At 42.7% G+C, this 23370-nt stretch overlaps 1 protein-coding gene across 4 annotated transcripts in view; it reads right to left on the bottom strand.

Annotated features, from left to right (window-relative positions):
• Nucleotides 1-21292, bottom strand: part of SFMBT1 (Scm like with four mbt domains 1) — an 84941-nt gene extending 63649 nt beyond the window's left edge. The window contains exon 1 of one of the 4 annotated variants that reach the window (XM_037530588.1): nt 21036-21292. The gene's annotated coding sequence lies outside the window, so the exon portion shown is untranslated. Of the gene's footprint in view, nt 1-5837; nt 5974-19028; nt 19472-20258; nt 20353-21035 lie in introns of those variants that run through there. The other 3 variants (XM_037530578.2, XM_054694632.1, XM_037530597.2) reach the window with 3 other exon arrangements.
• Nucleotides 21293-23370: the final 2078 nt, after the last annotated feature.

Consider the following 23370-nt stretch of genomic DNA (forward strand, 5'->3'; position numbering starts at 1 on the left):
AGCAAGGGCTGAAAGAGGGGAACCAGTTAGGAGACTACTGTAATAATCCAAATGAAAGTGGATTATAGCAAGGACCAAATGGGTGATAGTGAGGATATTAAGCAAATTATAAATATCTTTTTAATCCTATCTCATCCTTAAAAAGTCAGGGGCTGCTCCCTGAACCCTGGTGGAACTCACATGAATAAAAATGTCTACAGGTCTTCTGTCAGGTGAGAATATAATGGCTTTAGTCAAAGAAAATTAAATAATTGTAAATTAACATTCAACAATAGTAAACAGTATAAAGCTAATGCATACTACATAGGACTATAAAAATTTAATACTTCTCTAGAAATACTAGATAAATATAGAAGTAGCTACAAACTCCGCTATTTGAGCAAATTTGAGATAAAATGTAACCTTATTAATAACTCTAAAAGGAAAATTGTCATTTGTAAATTTTCCACAGAGAATTTTAGATTTAGAGCGATCTAAAAGTCCCATTCATTTTATTTTTGGACCAAAGTAATAAAGCCTGGCCCTTCAAGCATCAAAACATATTTTAATAGTGGCTGGAAATGTTTCTAAAACATATTTTTACTTCCTTATCTTCAGAATACACTTTAAGTTCTTTTGCTAACCCCAGTCTCTCAAAAAAAACTATGATGTCCAACCCAAGTGAAATCCTGGGCTTTATTTGCAAACTGCTGCCACCCAATGTAGTACTTAACAATTATCCATCAAACTCCTAGCTAATGGTATCTGATCAAGAGGAAATAGTAATACACTGGTTAAGAAATAAACTAGTTAAGAACTATTCATAAAGTAAAACTGGGTAAGAACTAAGAAGAAAAAGGATCAGCTTTAGTACAGAAGTCTTTACTACAATTACTGTCAATGCCTGGAAATCAATTATGCTTATTCAGGGTGTTGAGTTATGTTATGAAGGGCTAAGATTATCCACAAATGGATGGTTAGAAAGTGATGTATGTATGTACATTCCTTTAGAATAAGCTCTGCCCCCAAAACACAATTCATCATTTTTGAGGAAATGTAAAGTTTCTAAAAATTACTTAAGGAGAAATTAACTTCCTAACCATTAACACTATAAACGTCACCACATAAGAAAACAAATTGAAGGCCTCCCTGGTGGCACAAGGGGTTAAAATGCAACCTATGATGCTATCTACAGCCACTGCAGCACAAGTTCGATCCCCCAGCCAGGGAGCTACTCACATGGAGCAGCAGACCTCTCCTGACTCGCCCGCTGCTCTCCTCAGCAGTGTATTTCAGTAGATCTGCCTGTTCTGTTCCCCACTCTGTCTCTGGTGAATCCTCTCACCCCCTGCACCTCTGGCCTGTGCCCCAGTTTTGTGTGCATGAAAAGAAACAAAGAACGAAAGAAGGAACAAAAGAAAGAGTGAAAGAAAGAACGAAAGAATGAATGAAAGAACGAACGAAAGAACAAATGAAGGAAGGGAGGAGGAAGGAAGGAAGAAAACAAATTGTCAAGATCATATTTACATCTCAGACACGATCTTAAAAATATAAACAGGAGAGCAAACTGCACAAGAGGGCTTTTCATTTTTTTCTAAGACCTCTGGCCCTACCAAAATTCTCTAGAAAGCTGTCATGATTTCAATTTTCTGGTAACTTTCCTACCTTTGTACCAAAACAAATTTAACTTTAAAAAATATTTTTTTTATTAAGATTAATCTGCATAGGAAAGGGAAGATCCACAAAAATACCAAACCATAAATCGAAATAGCAAACAACTCACATACAAGCACACTCAGCATAATAACCTCCCTCAGCAATTTGAAAGAGCAAATAGGTAATTCAATAGATAACACAAAGTAAAAAGCCTGAGCCCATTTAGGATACACTGTAATTCTTGCTAAGGTACATGCTCATGGTCACAAGTTAACAGTGTTTCCATCCCTGTGTCTGATGGCTGCTCACCCTAGTTCCAAGGAGTCCTTGTGGGTCTCACTACACTTTCAGATGTAACAGTCCACAGACCACTATAGCTAGTTCTTTGCGCAAAGATGAAGAATTGGCAGGAATCTTACCAAAGTTAAACAGCTTTGGAAGAAAGCAGCACTAAAGATAAAGGCTTGGAAAGAGATTTGAAAGAAAAAATTGAAAGAAAAATTCACTTTCTTATTTTATACTGGGACTTTTCTCCATTTAAAAAGTGAAATATTTTAGCTTATTAGAAATTCTTACACTAATAAGATGTGAGCAAGTGTTCACAGATCACTCACTTCCTGACCTTCCCCAACAAATCATTTTTCAAAACAATACCTACAAAATGTTAGCACCTTCCCACACCTCAGTCTAAATGCCTTTAATAGTATAGGCACTTTGTACCTTTTTGACAGCACTTAAACACAAGTTATTCTCTATCATACAGTATCAGGTTCGTGAGGGCAGAGAAATTATTCAACTTTGCATTTTCTTAACCCCTGAGCCATCGTTTTACTTCACAGTTATTCAGTATCTGCTAAATGAATTTCTATATTAGCTCCAATGTCCTAATGAGAAAAAAACTACAACTTTCTACACAGCAGGCATATATCATGCCCAGGGAGTGGTAATGTCATATTCACTAAAGAAAGAAATGCAGAGCCTGCTTCTGCCTGGAGGACAATACTAGTGACTAGCTCTTGTACACACTACCCACTCAGGAGTGCTCTCTCAACAAGAATGCATGGAAGACTCTGTGAGGTCATTAAAGTAGAGTCCCTCTGTAAATTTACCAGACATTATCCATAGACAATTTGCTAGCTCTTCAGTTCTCTTCAAACCCCCTGAAGTTAAAGAATGCCTTTAAAACCATTATTTCTTCACCTGTTCTTTATAAATATTGGATAGTCCAACTTCTCAGGTTGTCCTGTAGTTCACAAGGTGTTTCACAATACAAAGGACTTGACTAACCCTAATTACCTACTGATTTCTATACTTCTTTTTCTCAAATCACTTCTTGAAGGCTCCTTATTGATCCATAAAACATGTTTTTTGATATCTAGTGATACTGTTTCTCTGCCACAAGTCCAACTCTACAAGACACATCCTTTTGTCTTCATGGGTGAAAACTATTCCCTAAATAGGAGAATGAAAGCACAGCAGGGCAAGCATACCTGACTCAGCAAAACCTAGCAGAGCGCTCTGCAGGACAGTGCACTACTGGCTCACCTACTACCAGCTGAGATTGCATGCCCTGAGCAAGCAACAGCAGCCATGGACTAGGAATATACTATCATAAAAAATACACATACGTGCATACTACCGTGAGTTGTTACTCATTTTTGAGAAAAGCGGTTTTTTGTGGTTCCCCCCCCACCCCACAGGAGATGGCAATATGCAGAACATATCTATTGGAGTATGGATATATGCTCTGAGGAGTGTTCTGAATTTCTTCGACTAAAGGTCAACGACCAAGAATTTGGAATGAGCATATAACCCTTCAACTCCTCTTACTCTACTGCACCCCGTTCCTCTCTCTTCTGCATTTGGGGTCAGCGAGTGGTAGGAGAAAGGTCTACCTTTACAAATAAACTAATAAAACAAACACTTTTAAGTATTAGATAGTCTGCCTTAATTCAAGCAAATTCAGTTATCGCTAGCTCACAATACTGTTTGTAGCAGAAAAAACTGGCAATAACACAAAATCATACAAATGAAAAAACAAATGAATAAATTGTGGTACATCCATATTACAGACTACTAGGCAACCATGAAAAGAATGAGGCAGATTCTGTGAGTACTTAGATATAGTCAGGATATTTCTAATGAAAAGAAAATTCATTACCAACTGATTTTTTTTAAATGGGTAGGGAAATACATTTTTTCATGCAAACGAAATTTTTCTAAAGAAATTAGGAATAGGGCCTCCCCTGGTGGCGCAGCGGTTGAGCGCTGGGCTGCAAGGCTGCCTGCAGCCTTTGCAGCACTGGTTCGATCCCCGGCCACCAGCAAGGGTCCCACATGGCGCGCAGACCTCTCCTGCCACGCCCGCTGCTCCCCTCAGCAGTGTACTTCGTCAGTCTGCCTGTTCTGTTCCCCGCTCTGGCTCTGGTGAATTCTCTCACCCTCCCGTGCTTCTGACTGTACCCAGTGCTTGTATAAATAATAAATAAATCTTAAAAAAAAAAATCAAGTACAGTGTTGTCAACCAACAATACCACAATAAAAAAAAAAATTAGGAATAACAGTGGTCTACAGAAGGGACAGAGGGATCTCGGCAAAGGAATACACTCTATTCACCACTGTAGGGTAAGGTAAAAAGTATCAGGCTTTTCTGCCCTCTGCCATTAGGATAGATGAGGGAACCCTGTGGTTCTGAATGCATGCCTGATGGCGGGCACCTGAAGTGGGTACACCTAGGCTGAGAGACTGAGTTCATAAGGGCAGCATCACAGGGACGTCAGCAGAAGCTAAGAACGAACAGAAGCCAAGAGAAGAAAAAGAGAAGCAGAGAGAACGCCCAGAGAGAGTGAGGATTTGCTGGGGGCTGGGCAGTCCTCCCATCCCCCCAGCATCCCTGCCTGCCATGTGCCTAGTAAATCTAAATTAAAAATCTGCAAAAGCCACTGAGGGCTCCAGGACTCCTCCATTACCCAGTCTGCATGGGATTGTAGAAAACCTGCCCTGTGTCATTCCTGCCCCTGCAACCACTCAAAAAATATTTTACTTTGTAATGGTATCTCTACTTTAAAAAATTTAGGTGTACTTATGTCTGTGATTATGATAAAAAATAAAGCAATAGATTAAAAAGTGACAGCTATTAAGAACAATCTCTAGATTTTCTGTGGCAAAATTTGAATTTAGTAAATCAGAGCTGGGAAAGGTATGGGATAGGAAGAGATTCACTCTACCTTCCTCTTTCAAAACCACAGTAACTTTCCATTTCTGGCCATGATGCTATAAAAAATAAATTATACTTGCTTCTTGAATCAAGATGCAAAAATCCCTGAAATGACTGACTCCATTTTACTTTTTTAAGATTTATTTTATGCATACAAGAATGGGGGTACAGGGCCTCCCCTGGTGGCGCAGCAGTTGAGCGCTGGGCTGCAAAGCTGCCGCAAGCCTCTGTAGTGCCGGCTCGATCCCTGGACACCGGCGAGGGTCCCACATGGTGCCAAAGACCTCTCCTGCCGCACCTGCTGCTCCCCTCAGCAGTGTATTTCGTCAGTCTGCCTGTTCTGTTCCCCGCTCTGGTGAATTCTCTCACCCTCCTGCGCTTTGACTGTACCCAGTGCTTGTATAAATAAATATATAAATCTTAAAAAAAAAAAAAGAATGGGGGTACAGGCCAGAGGTTTGGGGAGAGGATTCACCAGAGACAGAGTGGGGAACAGAACAGGCAGACTGACTGAAATACAAGGGGAGCAGCGGGCGAGTCAGGAGAAGTCTGCTGCGCCATGTGGGTCTCCTCCCTGGCCGGGGATCGAAGCAAATAGCTTCATAGGTTGGGTCTTAACCCCTTGCGCCACCAGGGAGGCCCTGACTCCATTTTAACCAATGTTTTAAATATCTATTGTATTTTTTATATTAATAATTTCAATTACATTTCAACTTTTAAATTTCAATTACATTTCATGATTATATCTTAATCATATTTCATGAGAAGAGTTTTACACATTATTTTGTTTCTAAGCTAACAAAGAATTAAAGAATTGAAGAATTCTAATTTTCTAAATGCTTCCCAGCCAAAAGTCAGTTCAATAAAAAAATAGATTTGTCCCCATAGCTTCAAAATTTCCAAACTGTCTTCATTTCCAAGCAGGATGGGGAAGGGGAAGGAGGTGACTGCAGACAAAGTTTAAGCCTATCCAACCCTCTTTTACCTCTACAGATGCCTTCCCTGGCCTGAACCCCAGGTCCTCATCCAGATACAGCCATCCATCTGCACTCCCACCAGAGTAAAAGCACTGAATCAACTAATGGTGGAAGATCAGCTGCTCCACTGGATTTGGTTCTGAAGCTAAACCTGGGGCTCATGCACCTGCAAATAATAGAATCCTATCAGTCACACCAGGGCACAGGAAGTGGAGCTGCCCCACCCCAAGCCCACAAAGAGCCAGAGCTCTGATTACCTTTTATAACTACCACCAAAAAGAGTAAACCAATTAACTAAAGTTAATGCCCTTCAATTTAATTCCTACTAACGGAAATCCATTTGTTGAAGATCTTTAGTTATCCTGGGGAAAGTGACATAGTCTATATAAAAAAGAAAACGAAGTTTCGGAATTTTGCTAAAACATTAATCATGGCACTACAACTATGGTGCTATAGTATAGACACATATTGAGGTGTGGAGCTGTACTCCTGAAACTTAAACAGTATTGTAAACCAATGTAAATCAATAAATAATTCATTTAAATAAAAAGTAGAAAATTAATCAAAACATACTCAAAGCAACAAAATGTGACAAAATAATGGCTTCTCATCTTTTAAAAATGTGAACATTAGTAATTAAACTATAACACTATACGAAGTCTGCAGAGTTAGAAAAATAAGTATTTTTTAGATCACTGACAAGTTGGTCATTTATTCATACCTCCATTTAACTTGTGTTAGTTGCCATGAACTGTTTTCAGAACCAGGAATACCACGATGATTAAAAGACTGACTCAATTCTGCCCTCACAGAGTTAATAATAATAAACACAAGGGGCGTCCCTGGTAGTGCAGGAGTTAAAGTCTCAGCGCTGTAAAGCTATTAAAAGGCACTCATTCGGGGCCTCCCCGGTGGTGCAGCGGTTGAGCGCTGGGTTGTGAAGCTGCCCGCAGCCTCTGCAGCGCCGGTTCGATCCCTGGCTGCTCCCCGGCCACCGGAGGAGGGTCCCGCATGGTGCGCAGACCTCTCCTGCCGCCCGCTGCTCCCCTCAGCAGTGTACTTCGGTCCTTCTGCCTGCTCTGCTCCCCGCTCTGGCTCTGGTGAATTCTCTCACCCTCCCACGCTTCTGACTGTACCCAGTGGTTGTATAAATAAATAAATCTTTAAAAAAAAAAATAAAATAAAATAAAAGGCACTCATTCGGATCCCCGGTCAGGGAGCTGACCCACCCACATGGCACAGCAGACCTCTCCTGTCTCACCCACTGTTCCCCTCAGCAGTGTATTTCAATAGATCCACCTGTTCTGCTCCCCACTCTGTCTCTGGTGAATCCTCTCACCCACCCCCTGCACCTCTGGCCTGCAGTTCTTGTATGCATAAATAAGTAAATCTTTAAATAAAACACAAGGAATAACACAGCAGTGTATTATTTTATTGATAACAGTAAGATATCCTATTGATCCACAAGTAACAATAGGGAAAAACATTCTTGAAGTAGGTTTTAATATTCTCTATAGTGTGGCTTCAAAGGATTTTATAATAAATGAAAATATTAAAGTGAGTTTAAAATAAGATAATTTCATATGGTGATAAATGCCAAAGAGTAATGACAAAGAAGTGCCTGGGGATAAAGTTAACGATAGTTAAGGTTAGAGGGTTCATTACTGAGCTGAACCCTCTGTGGTGAAAAGGAGCTTAGTATGACAAATTTAGTGTACTTGGAGGGAGAGAAAAATCATGTGGCTACATTATGGGAAAGCAGGCAGGAAAGAGCACCTGTGGGCAGTACCGACCACAAAGAGAGCTTGGATTTTATTCTAAATACTATGGAGAGTCACTGGCAGGCTCTAGGCCTAAGGGTCACAAGATAGGATCTGATTAAATATAATAGTTTCTTGTTTAGAACATAATTCACTTGAGTAGAAATGACATTATATAAATGATGGTGATGCCTTCATTTTATCTACTGCCTACTCTCTGCTAGGCTGTGTGTAAGGTAATCATGAGGAATAAAATAGGATCTCTCTAATCTTGAGCTCCCACACTGGTAAAACTAAGAAACATTAAACAAATAATTACAATTGTAGTACGGGTGGAAATTTTAGAATGCTATGAGACCCAGGACAAAAGGGTAATTAATCTGGTCCGGGGGACTTCATGAAGATCTAGGTCTTACAGGTCAAGCAAGATTTTTCTAAGTGCATTCACTAAGAAACACCCAAACCACTGGCAGGACACAAGAAAATTTAGGGGCTACCAGCTTTCTTTTAAAGCATTTGTGTAAGATTATTGAGGAGGAATGAGGGGTGGGCATGCAACGCAATTTCACACAGATTATTTAAATTGGCTTTAAGATCTTCAATTATTTGGTTTTCCCAAAACTGAAAATGAGGTAGCCTAAATGGCACTTCAACAAGTAGATCAATGTTGTGTGTGTGTGTGCGTTCCACTAAATTATGGTTAAAAGCTTTTTTTAATATCAAGTTTTTTGTAGTCATTTTTCTATACCCCTAAACAAGTTTTTATAAAACTTTCACAAAGATTTTGAAAAATTTCCAAATACTCTCCATTCAGATTAAAAAATTGCTAAAAATTTTCCTGATTTCCTTATCTTTCTATATACATGCGCACATATATGTACACTTTATAAGCCATTTTGAAAGTATTAAAGACACCATGATACCTCACTCTAAGCTCTTCAGGTTGCAGCTATTCGGGTACTCTCTTACATAACGCAATGCCATTATCACCTAACAGGTGATATCACCTATTATCCGGCACTTTTTCCTTAAATACAGGGGATTTGTTGAGAACTTTACTGAACGTATTTTAATAAGCTGATGAATTTATTGTTTAATTTTTATCTTAGGGCCTCCCCGGTGGCGCAGTGGTTGAGCGCTGAGTTGCGAAGCTGCCCGCAGCCTCTGCAGCGCCGGTTCGATCACCAGCTGCTCCCCGGCCAAAGGAGGAGGGTCCCACATGGCGCGCAGACCTCTCCTGCCACCCGCTGCTCCCCTCAGCAGTGTACTTCGGTCCTTCTGCCTGCTCTGCTCCCTGCTCTGGCTCTGGTGAATTCTCTCACCCTCCCGCGCTTCTGACTGTACCCAGTGCTTGTATAAATAAATAAATCTTTAAAAAAAAATTCTTAAAATATAATATTTTACAAATTTTAAGTTAGAGTCAAATTTTTAAAAGTCAATTATTTTACATATGTTTTACATCATTCTTGTACAATGTATGCTTTCTCCTCTCAGGCATAGTCCCCGTGAAATTCCCACCACCAATTCACCTGTGTCACAACACCAGTGTCTCTTCTGTTCTTCCCACCCCTGTTTTGATACTTCTCCCTATTCCTCTACTGCAGAATGTCTCTGGTTTATTTTTAAAAGTCAATTTTAAAAATATTAAAAAGAGTCATTATGGTAATCAATTGTGGCAAAACAAAGAACTTCTACAACTAAACAACAAAAAAACCAAACCACCCAATTTAAAAAATGGGTATAATACTTAGAAAGACAAGCCTCCAAAGAAGACATTCAGATAGCCTACAAGCACATGAAAAAATGTTCAAATCATTTATAAGGGAAATTAAAATTAAAATCAAAATCACTTCACCCCATGAGAATGGCCAATATCAAAGTAGACCAGAAACCACAAATGTTGGCAGGATGTAAAGAGAAAGGAACACTCATACCTGTGGGTGGGAATGTAATTTTAATACTGCCTCTATGGAAAACAGTATGACAATCCCTTAAAAAAATAAAAATGGAAATGCAATGTGATCCAGCAATACCACTGCTAGGTATTTACCCAAAGAACACAAAAACACTAATCCAAAAAGATTCATGGACTCCTCTACTCATAACAGCATTATTATAATAGCCAAGTCATGGAGCCAATCTTAATCCCCAACCACACACAGATGGATAAATTGAAATACATACTCAATCAAATATTACTCAGCTTTTTTAAAAGATGAAATTGTGCCTTCGGGGGCAAAGCGGGTGATCTTGAGGTGATTAAGTGAAATCAGTCAGAAAGTGAAAGACCATTACATATGGAATGTAAGTAACTAAGGAAAACAAACTGCCAAAGCATAGCAAAAATGATTTTTAGACTCTGAAAAATATACTGGTTACCAGAGGAAACTGAGGGGGGTAGATGGGGTTAGTGAAGAAGGGACTAGGAGAAGTAAGGGGATAGGACACAGGCCCTGAAGTGGTGGTGGAGAGTGAGTGAAGCACGTCTACATGTGGAAGTTGTACTACCAAAATTAGTTATGTAAATTACTGACAAATTAATAAAATTTGATAAAAATGTTTTTTAAATACGGTGAAAAACATTAAAGTGGGAGAGACAAAACTGACATTTTGGGAGCACTGTGTTAGTGAAAGGACAATCTAGGCAAAGGCATATACATAGAAAAGGATCTGCAGAATACTGGGGTCTCAGCATAGCTGGAGAGAGTGCATACGTGAGAGGGAGACAGGCTGGACAGGACACAGGGCCCTTCAAGGATGCCATGTGCCTTCCCAAAGAAAATGGACTTTGCCCTGCTGGAAGGGGGATTTTTACATGATAAAATCAAGTTTATTGAGAAAACTTTTCTGGCCACTATGTGGCATGGACTTAGGAGGAGTAATGGAGGGTCCATTGGAGGCAATAAAATTAAATTTCTATTTTTCACTGCTAAAATATACATTTTAGTTATATCATGAATTGAATACACCTGCTATATTGGTAAATTAATATAAACTACATTTATATTAATTACATTTACATTTATGCTGCAGAGATGAGCTTTAAAGAGTCAGTAGGAATCCTTGGCACCTCTGAAGGTTTTAGCATTTAATCGAGTTGGCTCTTTTTAAAACTGAACCAGGGCACTTGAAGCAGGGCCCCTAAATTATCAGACCCAGTCCTACTGAGGGACATCAGGTGCAGTTTGCCTCTGGCCCTGCAGAAGGCAGCCCCAATGAGTTCCTTGGAGCTCTCCAGCCCAGAAGCCTGCCCTGACTTCAATGCCGGTCTAATCTGGGCAGGGGCAGGGCTTTTCCCTTTTATATCAGGCTTCAAATTTTACTTAAGAATGGGCCACTTTTGATGGAAGCTTGACCAGCACCAAGCAGATTGCAGCATGCCCTCCTCCTTTTGGCAGTTATGCAAATATAGGACTATAAACCTCCCAAAGCTGACGGTAGCTCCCATGGATGCATGCCAGTCAACTAAAAGGACCAATCAGGTTAAAAAGGTGGGCACACTGGAGAGTATTAAAATAAATAAAATTAGCGTTTCCCTGGTGGAAGGGGAATGGCATCCTGTTCTGGTGGCGAGGCTTCTCAGTGCTGCTCTCTTCTTGAGAGACAGCTCCAACCAGCTTTAAGGGAAGTGTGTGGTGGGGGAGCTTGAAAGAGGACTTGAGTGAAGCTTGGAAAAAGATTTGAACAGGTAATTGGAGAAGCATCCAGACCTTCATCGAGGTGTAACAATGAACCCTGCCTGTCCAGTGGCACCACACCTTCACAGACCTGACCTCCAACTCTGTCTCCAATACTTCACCATGAATGACACCACTGGCCGTGTGCTAAGTGTCCCTAAAGGAGCTGGTTGCTGTTGGCTTTATGCCCAACATGTCTGAGAGCTATAACACTGGTCCCTTGTCTGACATATCCAGCATCATGCCCTGCTAACTCTGGCCTTGCCTCTAACACTTTCTCCCAACTTCTCTCCTTTGTAAATAAACCATGTTGTAGTTGAACTCTGAGCCTAGGTGGTCTTACATTTGTGCTCACAGGTGAGAACCCATAGACAGTGACCTGTACCCTACCTTGCCTTGGCACTATCCTTTAACCTGTATTGCATTGTGCTTCAGCACTGTTTCAAAATCTTGTTTCACTTTACCAAGTGACTTTCTTTTCCTTGGCAAGATTCATCATAGGCACTACTTTTTATCAGTCACAATTAAAATTTCCAAAGGAAAACCAATTGGAAAGAGGTGGGGTGCTAAACAGAGAAATAGTTTTCAAACATGCCAAAGTATGGCGAGTGACTTGGATCAAGTACAGAGTCCAAGGGGAAGACAATCCCAAGGGCCAGCTACCAGCTCTGTCTCTCAAGAAGAGAGCAGCACTGAGAAGCCTCGCCACCAGAACAGGATGCCATTCCCCTTCCACCAGGGAAACGCTAATTTTATTTATTTTACGTATTGGGCTTCCGAGCAATATTTCATTTGAAAACAGTTCCAATAGTTTCTTGGCTTTGAAACAAACCAAGAAGTCAGAATTGCAGGTTCTTAAGTCAGAGGCTGGTAATTCAAGAGTAAGACTCAGTTTCCCTGTGAAGCTGGGGGGTGGGGGGGAGGTTAAGACAGCTCAGGGGGACCCAAACAGAAACACCATGAATGAGGAGAAATGTAAAGAAAGAAATCCAGGCAGATAAGCCTACCAGAGGATCTACTGTAGCTTTAGGATAGAATGAAGGGTTTGTTTAGAACCTGCTAATTTGGGGTCCCAGTAGGGCATTTGAAATGGAGAGCAGAGGATATAGGAAGTGAAGCAAAGTTTAGAAAGGCACAAAGGCTAAACAAAATCTAAATGTGAATGAATCCACTGAGAGAGACCCGAAGAAATGGGGCAATCTGAAAAGGTCACAGCAGGCAAAAAGAAAAAGGTGTGCTGGACAAAACCATCCACACAGGGGCCACTTCAGGAAGAGACCCTGAATGCAGGATAGTGAGTATCCAGGAGACAAGGCACAGGCAGGACTAGCTGGGATGTTTGGGGTGGGGAAGTAGGGGTGTTCTACAGAACTGAGGTCACAAAGGGCAAGAGTAAAAGGTGTTGGCTAGGAAGTAAATGAAAGCCTAAACAATGGGTTCAGGTCTAAAGAGACTGTAACTGTGAGAGAAAAATGAGTTAAAAAATGAGATAGGGAGAGTAAGGAAGTCCCTCCGGAAGGATGGGAAAAAGAAAACAGCACAGACCTTAAGATTTCACTAGTAAAGCAGTTGTGCCATAAGGCCCTGTGTCTGGCTGTGGTTTCTGAGCCTTCCTCAAGCAGACCTGTAGAAGAGGGAGACTCATCCCAGAAAGAGGCCAGAAGAGCTCACCCAGCCCTGATTCCCTTGTGCCAGCCACAGCTGGTAACAGGTCTGGTAATGATCATTTAAATCTTCTCCCAGTTCACCCAGGAGCCCCTAGGTATCCTTAAGGAAAATCAGGTACAGATAATGCCTAGGACCAGTCCTAAGTGTTTCCCAATTTGTGCGGTGTTACTTCTATGAACAATATTTTAAATGATGTATATTTTAAAGGCAAATATAGTTCATGATTGAGAACTGGAAAACCAAAATGAAAATAATAAACAATATATCAAGAGGTCATGGGATTACGATAAAATAAATGACCAAAACAACCACCGCCCAGTTTTTCAAATCTCTAGCTTTAGATACTGATTCATATACTACTACCCATTTGGCTCAATAGAAATTAAAACTAATCAAAAGGAAACCCTATTTCTGCAAAGAATACCTAACTTTTAATTTTTTTTTTAATAAGAAAACAGCCCCTTCTAACAATTTACTCAGAACTCCATAGTTTAAAAATTACTTACTCTGGTCTATAAACTAGACTTTTCAAAATTCTACACTATCATTCCAGGTGTATCACTGACACAGAGATAGGATGTAGAAGAGGTGCTAACTAGTGCCCCAGGGACAATATGTTGCAAAAGAAATTGATAACTTTCAGGAACACCTTACAAACTCTAAAATCCAACTAACCACTGATTTTCTTCAAAATTACTACTGATCAATAACTGAAGGCGCACACACACAAAGTCAAGCTTCCTGACATTCACTGCCACTTCAGGGGTTTCAAGAAGGAAGAAAAGGCAGTGATCAAAATGTCTACATTCCCCCAGTAATAAACAGTATTCAAGAAACACATCCCATGTTTATTACACTAATGAAGGCAATTAAAAATAGCAATAAAATAATAATACAGAAGAAACTTAATACCCCTTAGCCATTCTCAAAGTGCTTAACTGCTCAACTCATAATCCTTAGTTCTGGTAAACCTACTTTCTCACCATCTATGTGACTGGACATCTATATTTCATAAATACACAGTAAAAGTAATATAATAAATCTAAAATAGAAAGCATTAATTATGTGGTATAACTAACATGTAAGCTATTGGGCCTCTAGTTTGCCATTAATACAGAAATGACATTATAATATGGCAAAATCTCAACTAACCAGAACAGCTGGGGAATGAGTCACTGAATAATCATGCCTCTCAGATAGCTACAGGCTTATTTACAGCTTTGAACACACAAACTTTTCTGGTTAACTGTCCTGGATAGACTGCTTTGGCTTACGCAAACATTTTAAATATCAGTGATTATACAGTCAGACGGTATCCTAAGACCCACAAGGCTCACTCTCCCATCCAAATGAGATCCCAGATTGTAGTGCCCTTTGTTTTTATACTTTCCCTGTCTTCCACCCTGTTATCACATTCTACTTCCATCTCTCTTTCATCCAATCACCAAGGAAGCCCAAAGTACATCTAAAGGAAAGGTACCTGGTTCTCAGAGCTCTCCTGGGCACCTACAGAGCTCTTCCAAGGGAGGCAAAACCAGTCCTAATACATACAGTGTTTTGTAAACTCTATTTCACCCACTGTGGAAATCATTCTTAAAATGTATTTCATCAAAAAAATTCTGAGACATGCTACAGTATGGATGACCTTTGAGGACATTAATAAGTCAGTCACAAGACAACAAATACTGTGATCCCACTTATTTGAGGTAGCTAGAGCAGTCAAATTCACAGAAAAGAAAGTAGAATTGTTACCAGAATTGCCAGTCACGGTTCCCTTCACCAGTAAGAAGAGCGTGTTGAAGAGAAGAAAGTAGTTTCATTTATTTGTCGACAAATGAGGAGGGTAGCGGACTACAGGCTGAAAGACTACCATCCTGCTTACTAGCAGTATAGGGGTATTTGACCAGAGTTACAAGGACATGAAAGAGGGGAGTGGGTTAAGGTCAACACATCCACTCTTGTAACATAAGTGTCTGATGACTTGGTTGATGGACATCAGTTTGTTTTTGTCACCATCTGATGGTCAGCAATTCTGATGTCTTTACAAGTTTAGACTTTGTTTTGAAGTTTCTTTGCAGAATGCCCTTTGTCCTCAGAATGCAAGGAAAAAGCAAGATGTTAGCTAAACATATAAATCAAGATTTGCTAAACTTAGAGGGGAAAAAAGAGTGTCATTCTCCAACACAAGAGAGATATTGCTCTATCAGAATAGTGGCTGTCAGGGGTTTGGGAACAGGGGACTAGGGAGTGTCAATGGGTACAGATTTTAGGGAAGATGAAAATGTTCTGGAAATGGATCAAGGTTATGGTTGCACAACATTGTGAAAATACTTAATGCCACTGAATTGTACACTTTAAAGTGGTAAATGTTCATTATGTATATCTTATGACTAAATAAAACAATTTTTTTTAAATCATGAAAATTTACTTATTTACTATGTTCTATAGAGGTGATATGTTCAATCTGTGGGATTACCGTCTAATCACTCCAAGAAAGTTATTTTATAACGACATGATTAAAAGCGCCAAGTGTACTTTAACATTTTTATTCCTAATTACTGTATACTTTTTTTGACATAAAGAAAGCATGTTTTATAGGAACTGATCTATTTAAAAGAAAGAAACAAAACACTAGCAAAAACTCAAGGACAAGAAAAACTGATCTCGGTAGTGAATCAACGTGGGGAAAAAAGTGAAAAACCAACGGCAACTCACAGGTGGCATTAACGACTGAGCAAATATTGCATAGTAGCCACCCACCACAAATACTTTTAAAAAGACTATTTGGGGTATAAATATAACAATTTGGAATTCAAATCACAGTGCTTGTTGGTTAACACTCAAAACTGAATTTCAGTAAGAAAAATTCTTGAGGAACTTTAGTAATTGCTAACATGCTCTGCCAATCTCATGTTGTCCTTCCAAACCCAAGAATGTGCTGCTGCACCTGAGATTGCTGGCAAAGCACCTGCCAATTCCCATCCAAGACCTCTCCACATGTCATCTCAGACCAGAACCAACAAAACAAGTACTCCCAAGTGCTCTATCTACCCCAAATCAGTTTAGTAATAAACCTTCCCTAGATTAAGCAAAAATACCAAAAAAGAACCAATGCATGCAGCACTGTACACCATGGCATAAATATCACCTTATGAAGTGCTTGCTTCTGAAGTTACTATCAAACCACAAAGTTCAACAGGGACTTAACATATCATTTTGCACAACATCTAGACTACATCTTTTGTGGTATAATGATGAAGTATTGAATGAAGTATTTGTGGTATAATGATGAAGTATTGGATGAAGTATTTGATTCAGCTGAGTGATCATCTAAAGACAAAAAGCTGAATAAGGAAGGTTATAAACATACTCTTGAATGAAAGATATAGAAAATAATTATACAATACAAATTTTCAGGTGCCTGATTAGTAAAACTTGTTAAAACTTCTGCACTGAGTCTTAAATTTTATATTAATAACTTGTCTTTGCTCTCATCTTCTCTCCCACTTTTATAAAGTTTAAAAATGAACTTGTAGCAACCTGACCACATCCTTTCTATTTTAAGTCATTTTCCAGTGGGGCTAGTACCACTTGAAGAAGCATAGAGTCATATCAAAATCCCACTCCCTGAAGTCTAATGGTTTAAAATCTCCCAGGTAACCAAAATCCCTGGAGACTTCAGTCCAATTTAACAACTAAGTATAAGGAGAAATATTTTTCAATTACTAAACATCCCATTTAGATAACAAAAGCTATTTACTTAAAAAGAAATACACTGTCATAACAAAACTATACCACTTACTGATTATAAATGGTTTTATTCTCACTTAAATTATTCTGAAATAGTGGTTAGCAGCCAAACCATTCCAGAAAGTAAAGTTTCAGGAAATCATAACATAGAAAATGTTTAAAATAAAAATATTTTGCATTCAAAATGAATACATAATATGAAGTCAGAATAAAAACCAATGAGGACAGTTCACCTTTTCTACTAATTCTTTTAAGGTCAAATGGTATCTGCTTCCAGGCTATCATTTAGAGCTAAGTTACTATTGTGACAGTCTAGTTACCACTGTGAAAGCGAAAGTACCCTACAGAGGCAGAAGCTATGAATAGGCAAAGCATTTAAAAAAAAAAAATCAGATATTACAATTGTCAAGAGTAAATTCCTTTTCACAAGTATTTAGTTTCTTATTTCCATCTCTTTAGTTGCATATCTTAAAAATCTTAATAAACTTTAAGTTAAATATCTGATAATGCAAAAACTAAAATCAAGAGTCATCAAAAAATGGTGGATGAATAAATGATCGCTTGCTCTCTCTTAGCTAATGATGCTATGAGTTTTGAAACAGAGTGACCAAATCCAGTTTGGCTGTTGGGCAACTGACTAACTTAATCACAGAAAAACAGAATTATTCAGCAGAATCATTTCACAAAAGAAAATCTTTGCACTTTGTAGACTATGCCCCATACATCCCTACCACAGACCTAAGATGATTCCCAACACTTTGCCACACAGATGAAAAACACAGGCCTTTGGGATGAGTAGCAAGAATTCACTTATAACCTCCTTTGGCAGCAGAAACAAGGTACACGGATGTGTTAAAAGGTATTTGGAAAGCATATGCAAATTGATGAAGTATTTGATTCAGCTGAGAATATAAAAATCCAACTTCCTAGATGTCAAATACAAAAAGGTATCTTAATATTGTTAAAACTTAAAAAAAAAAGTGACGTAATTTTTAGTTAGCTTTGTTTTTCCATTACTAGAGTTTCATTACTAGATTTGATAAACCAGGTGAATATCTTGCAGATATAAATCAAGGTAGTTGCTGTCATTGAAAAGGTGATTAAACACACTATGGAGAGCTGTGTGGAGATTCCTCAACCTGCTAAAAATGGAGCTTCCATATGATCCAGCAATTCCACTCCTCGGTATTTACCCAAAGGACACAGAATCATTAATTCAAAAGGGCACCTGCACCCCTATGTTTACAGCAGCACCATTTACAATAGCTAAGCTTTGGAAACAACCCAAATGCCCAAAAATAGACGACTGGATCAAGAAGATGTGGTACATATACACCATGGAATATTACTCAGCAATCAAAAAAGATAAACTCATGCAATTTGCAGCAACATGAATGGAGCTGAAAGGGCTCATGCTCAGCGAAATAAGCCAGAAAGAAAAAGAAAAATACCGAATGGTCTCACTCATAGCAGGAGTTTAGAAGACCTAAATAAGGGACCAGGAAAAAGACTAATTATAATGAAGTAAAAATCAAAATCAACAAGCAACTGAAAATCAAAGACACACTGTGGGGGGCAGGGGGATTAGGGTCAAAATAAGGGGGTGGGAATTGTATGGGTACTATAACCAAGATGAAAATGCATACATGTACAAAAATGAAAAATGATGTAAAAAATATATAAAATTTTACAAAAAGGTGGTTAAACAAAACAAAGGGTCAGGCAGACCCAAACCAGTAACAAATCCTAGAAGTCTGACTTCAGAATTGAGGGGACCAGAGCAGGAGGAACGGGTAGAGAGCAGCATCCAAAGGGGATCCAAAGTACTCTGGTGGAGGGCTATAGGTACCTTGGTGGTAAATGGGTACCATAACATATGAAACAGTATGACCCTATTCCTCTGAGTCATATACAGTGCTGTAAACCAATATCACCTCAATAAAAATTAATTATTGTTAGTTTTATACTCACATTCAAGTCACTGAACTCTAAAAAAAAAAAAATCCATTTTCATTCAAATTTCTCAGCAAATTCTAAGCTTTTAGAAACTGATTTACCCCAAATAAAAATAAGTAAATAAAAGGGGGCAGGGAGAGAAGACATTGATTTATCTGGCCTGTAACTGCAAGGATTTCCTAGACCCACAGATACAATGACCTTCGGACTAAGAAATCTCCCAGTTCAAAATTTTTAATTATTTTAGATAGTAAAAACCAAACGCATTTAGGGTCATGGTGAAAATGACCATAACTCTCAAGTTTACACACCTGTTGTCAATCAGCTTAATTATTAATACCGCCTCATTTCAACCTCAAAACTAGTCTTGTTTTGAAGTAAAACTCACCAGTGGTGACAGAAGTCAATAGTGGTTGCCTTGGGGAGGGAGAAGTTGTTTACTGACTGTAAAAGGAGACCTTTGGGATGCTGAAAATGTTCTCTACCTTGATCTGAGTGTGGTAATCAGGGCTTATACAAATGTAAAATGTCGTTGAACTGTACGTATTCTTAAGATCTTACTGGACGTTAGAGATAAAAAAAAAAATTGAAACACATTTTGAATGTATTTGTTCAGATAATAAATTGCATAATATCATCCTAAATGTAACTACCTAGATGTTTTTCCCAAATGTATTGTAATAAAGGTGCATATTGTGAGCACTTTTATGTAGAACCTTTCAAACTACAGATCAAGACTTTTTAAAACCTTCCGTTTTAGATGGTTGCCGAATTTCAGAACTGAAAGTACCCAGAGAGATGGCCTGTTCATCCTTCAATTTTGCAAATAGTGAAAATCAAATCTATATGAGGAAAAAAAAAGTACCCAAGGCAGTCAGTCAATGACAACAGCAGTAGCACAACTATTTCCTGATCTTTAGGCCACTCCCGTTCCCACTAGGCCGTTACTTTTCTGACAATGTAAACAAATCTGAACTCTGAATCTACCTGTGGCTACGATTCAACAGATCCCTCAGTACACCAGGTCAACAGGCCCCAAAGTGCATACAGGAAGGCACACTCTTCTTCCTTCACCCAGTTGGCAAACGCACAATTTATTTTCAGACATTTTACTTCCAATGCAATAAGGAAACATGACATCTCATGTTTGAGGGGGCATCTCAAAAATGCGGTGCAAGAGAAAAAGGCAAATGCAGAGATTGACAAAATCCTTCTTTCCTTTCAAATCTCTTGGATGCTTACTTGGTCCTCAAAACTATCACCGCTAAGCAGGAGTCAGGAAACCTCGCTGGCCAGGCTTTGAGTTCCCCGCTGAATAACCCCCCACTAAATAAGAACGCTGTCTCCTGACAGGGGTGTGCTACCCCACTCCCAGTACCAAGACCTGCAGGTGACCTGCGCTTTAATGCAAAGCTTAGTTTTAGACCCCAGCGAGCAGCTGACATTTTGTGAAAACTTAACATGCATCCTTTCCGCGGGAATTTATTTCTGTTCTCACAAGGCGTCTCTGCCCCCCCACAGAGCAGGCCTTGCTTCTCAGGACACTCGCTCGCCTCTCCGCAGCCTCCTCGGTGTCCAAAACGACACTTCAAGACCAGAAATCGAAACGGTCACCGACCTCCACAGGACCAGGTCGGGGTCCCTAACCGGTCGGCGATGGGGTGGGACGGCGGGTTCCCGGCGAGCCCATCGCCCGCTGGCGCGCGGCACCGCGGAGGCCCGGCACCCTCCACCTCGCCGGCCCGAAGCAACCGGTTGTGCGGCCGCGAGACGCTTCCTCGACCGCGCAGCGGCCACCTCGGCCCTCGGAAGTTCGGACAGCCGCGCGGGCGGCGCGCCCCGGGCCCCCACTGCGGGTTCGCGCCCCGGCCCCGGAGCGAGCCCGGGGGGCGGGTCCGCGGGGGCTCGGCGGGCGGGAGCGCAGGACCCGCGGGGAGGGGCGCGCGGCGGGACGAGCGCTCCGGGGAACTTGGGCGCCCGCCCGTGCCGGCGCCGGGCCACTTTCCTTTCACGCCTGCCCCGGCCGCCGCGCGCCGCGCTGCCCACCCGGGGCCGCCCGCCGCCGCCGCCGCGGCCGCCCGCTGCAGAGCGGCGAGGCGCCCAGGCGCGCTCCTGAAGCCCGGCCGGCCGGCGCGCAGGGCCGCGGAGGCGCGCGAGGCCGCGCGCGGGCGCCGCGCTCCCCCCGCTCGGCCCCCGCCCCCAACGTGCCGCCGCCGCCCGTTGGCGCCTCAGCCCGCGCGCCCGCCGCCCGCCGCCGGCCGCCCGCCGGGGCTTTTCCGTTGGCAAAGTTGTGCGGCCCCCCCGAGGGGGCACCGCGCCGTCCCCCGCCCCGCGGCGCCGCCGCCCCTTCAGGCCGCCGCGCGGGAAGGCCCAGCCGGCGGCCCCGCTTTTTTACCTGCCGGGAGTTTTCGCGCGCGCGCTCGCTCGCTAGCTCGCTTTTTCCCCTCTCGCGCTCGTTCTCTTTCTTTCTTTCCGTCTTTGCGCTCTCCCGCGCGGGCGCGTTTTCCGCTCGCGCCGCCCGCGCTCGCCCGCTCGCGCCCTCCTTCCTGCTGGGCTCGGCGGAGCGGGGCGGCCGGCAGCTCTCCCCGCCCCCCTCCACCCGCGCTCCGCGGAGGCGGCGGCGGCGCTCCGCGCTCCGACTCATTCCAATATGGCACGGGCGGAGAGCGCATGCGCCCGCGCCCCCCCCACCCGCGCTCCTCCCGGCAGCCCGCGCCCCTCGCGCCGCGCGCGTGGCGCCCCCGGGCCGGGCCTCGCGGAGCCCGTCCGCGCGTGTCCCCGCCCAGCCGCGGTGCCGGGAGAGGCGAAGCGCCCGCGGGCTGGGGTGCCGAGGACCCAGCGCCGCCGGCCTCCCCCGCCTCTGGAGCCCCCAGCCCTCAACTTGTCGCGGAGGCCGTGGTGCAGCGCACGCGGCGCCGCCACCGGCCCCCGACGACGCTGCGGCCGCGCGCCGGGGAGCCGCGCCGGGGAGACGAGCCCCGGGGACCCGGCGCCCACCGGTCCCTTCGCCGGCCACGAGGACGGGGCCCCCGCGCCTCCCCTCGGGGTGTGGACCTAGCTGCGGGGAACCCCGAGGCGCCCCGGGTGGGTCCTGCAGACCGCGCTGGGGCCGAGCGCGCCGCGGTCGCCCGCACGTGACCGCCTCGGACAAGATGGCAAGAGCCGGGGAACGGACGGCGCCTCGGCGGGGTGCTCCATGCGCGCGCGTCGCCGCCGGAGAGGGCTGCGTGCGCCCGCCCGCCCGGCCCGCGTCGAGCAGCGGGCGCTCCCTTTGGAGACCGGGAGGAGCCCTCAAGTGCTCCCCGTCTGCGAAATTACCGCCGGGCCCCCCGCGCATCCCGTTTCGCCAGGCTTCCGCAGGAGGCGCCCTGTAAATCCGAGTTTTCCTGCCGCTCGGGGCCCGGCGAGGGGGCGCAAGGCGGCTGCGGCGTCCGGGTAGAGAAGCTAAGGGTCCCACGTCGGGACAGAAGCCCGAAGGTGGCAGCAATCTGGCCTCGTAAGTCGAGGTGTCATGGGCGGTGACGCTCCCGGTGCTTGCTCCTTACCTGCGAGCGCAGGTGCTGGTGGAGCACCCTCTCCCCACCTGCTCCGAAAAGTTCCCTCCGAAGGGGAGTCCCCGCACCTCCAAGACTCAGGAGAGCCCGGACTCCCGGCTCAGGGGAGGCGGTCTCGGACCCGAGTACTGATGGCTCTTGAATTAGAGGAAGAAAGAGGCGCCCCCCAGCACAAGGAGGAGGTTTGGGGTGTCAGACGCGGGGCTCAAGCTACTTCCTACTGACCTCGCCACTGCGCAGCAAAATATGACTGCGCTTTACGGACAGAACTGCTCAAAGTCGCACTGCTAGCTGGATTTGAACCGAGATTTTTTTTAAGCCACTATTTAAAAAAAAAAAAAATGACAGAGGGGAAAAAATACATGACAGATAAAATAGCCATACTCCTACTATAGAATGCAACTTTTCTCACAGAAAGCCTTTCATCTATGTACATGTCTTAACATAGTTGCAGCCATACTATCTTTTTTTGTGTTTGCTACGATCACTAACATTTTTCATTTGTTCACATGATTCATTTGTGAGGGGTGCAGGTCTCCTAACGTGGGGTATTTGGGTTCTTTACAAGTTGTTTGCTGATATCTCCTGGGCATCGAATAACGAAGTGGAAGGCTAGCCCTAGCAGAGTGATCTTGATTCATATTGTCCTATGACTTTCCCAAAGAGCTTTCCCACTAGCTCTACAGTCTCCCAGGAACGAGTGTAAGGAGTATAATGTACTTTTCTAAGCATTGGGTACCCTCTTTTCCGTCACCCTGCTTTGTTAGTGTCTATGGGTAGTTCAAGTTTACTTTAGCATTCTTAGATGACTTAAAATGAATGTCTTTCCACCCATTTTTTTGTCCCTGTTCCCTTTACTGTAAATGATTTGTTCATATCCATTCATTTGTTGGGGACTTGCACCTCTTCTAACTTTAAGTAAGCATATTTTATTTTGAAGCTGTTATTCCTGTGTCATCATTGATGCAAATATATCCTAGTTTTGTTATGTTTTGCATTGACGTTCAATCCTTTTCTAATCTTCGTGATATTTTTGATTTAATGCCAGCAGAGTGAGCTTTGTACCACCCTTCTGATAGTTTATTTTCTGCTAATTTTCTACAATTCCATTTTCTATTTAGTTCTTTGGTGATAATCCATCCCCCGCTTTTTAAAAAGATTTATTTATACATACGA

The sequence above is a fragment of the Talpa occidentalis genome, unplaced genomic scaffold (genome assembly GCF_014898055.3).
Source record: "Talpa occidentalis isolate TD23 unplaced genomic scaffold, MPIMG_talOcc4v2.1 talOcc4.10, whole genome shotgun sequence".
NCBI classification, from domain to species: Eukaryota; Metazoa; Chordata; class Mammalia; order Eulipotyphla; family Talpidae; genus Talpa; species Talpa occidentalis.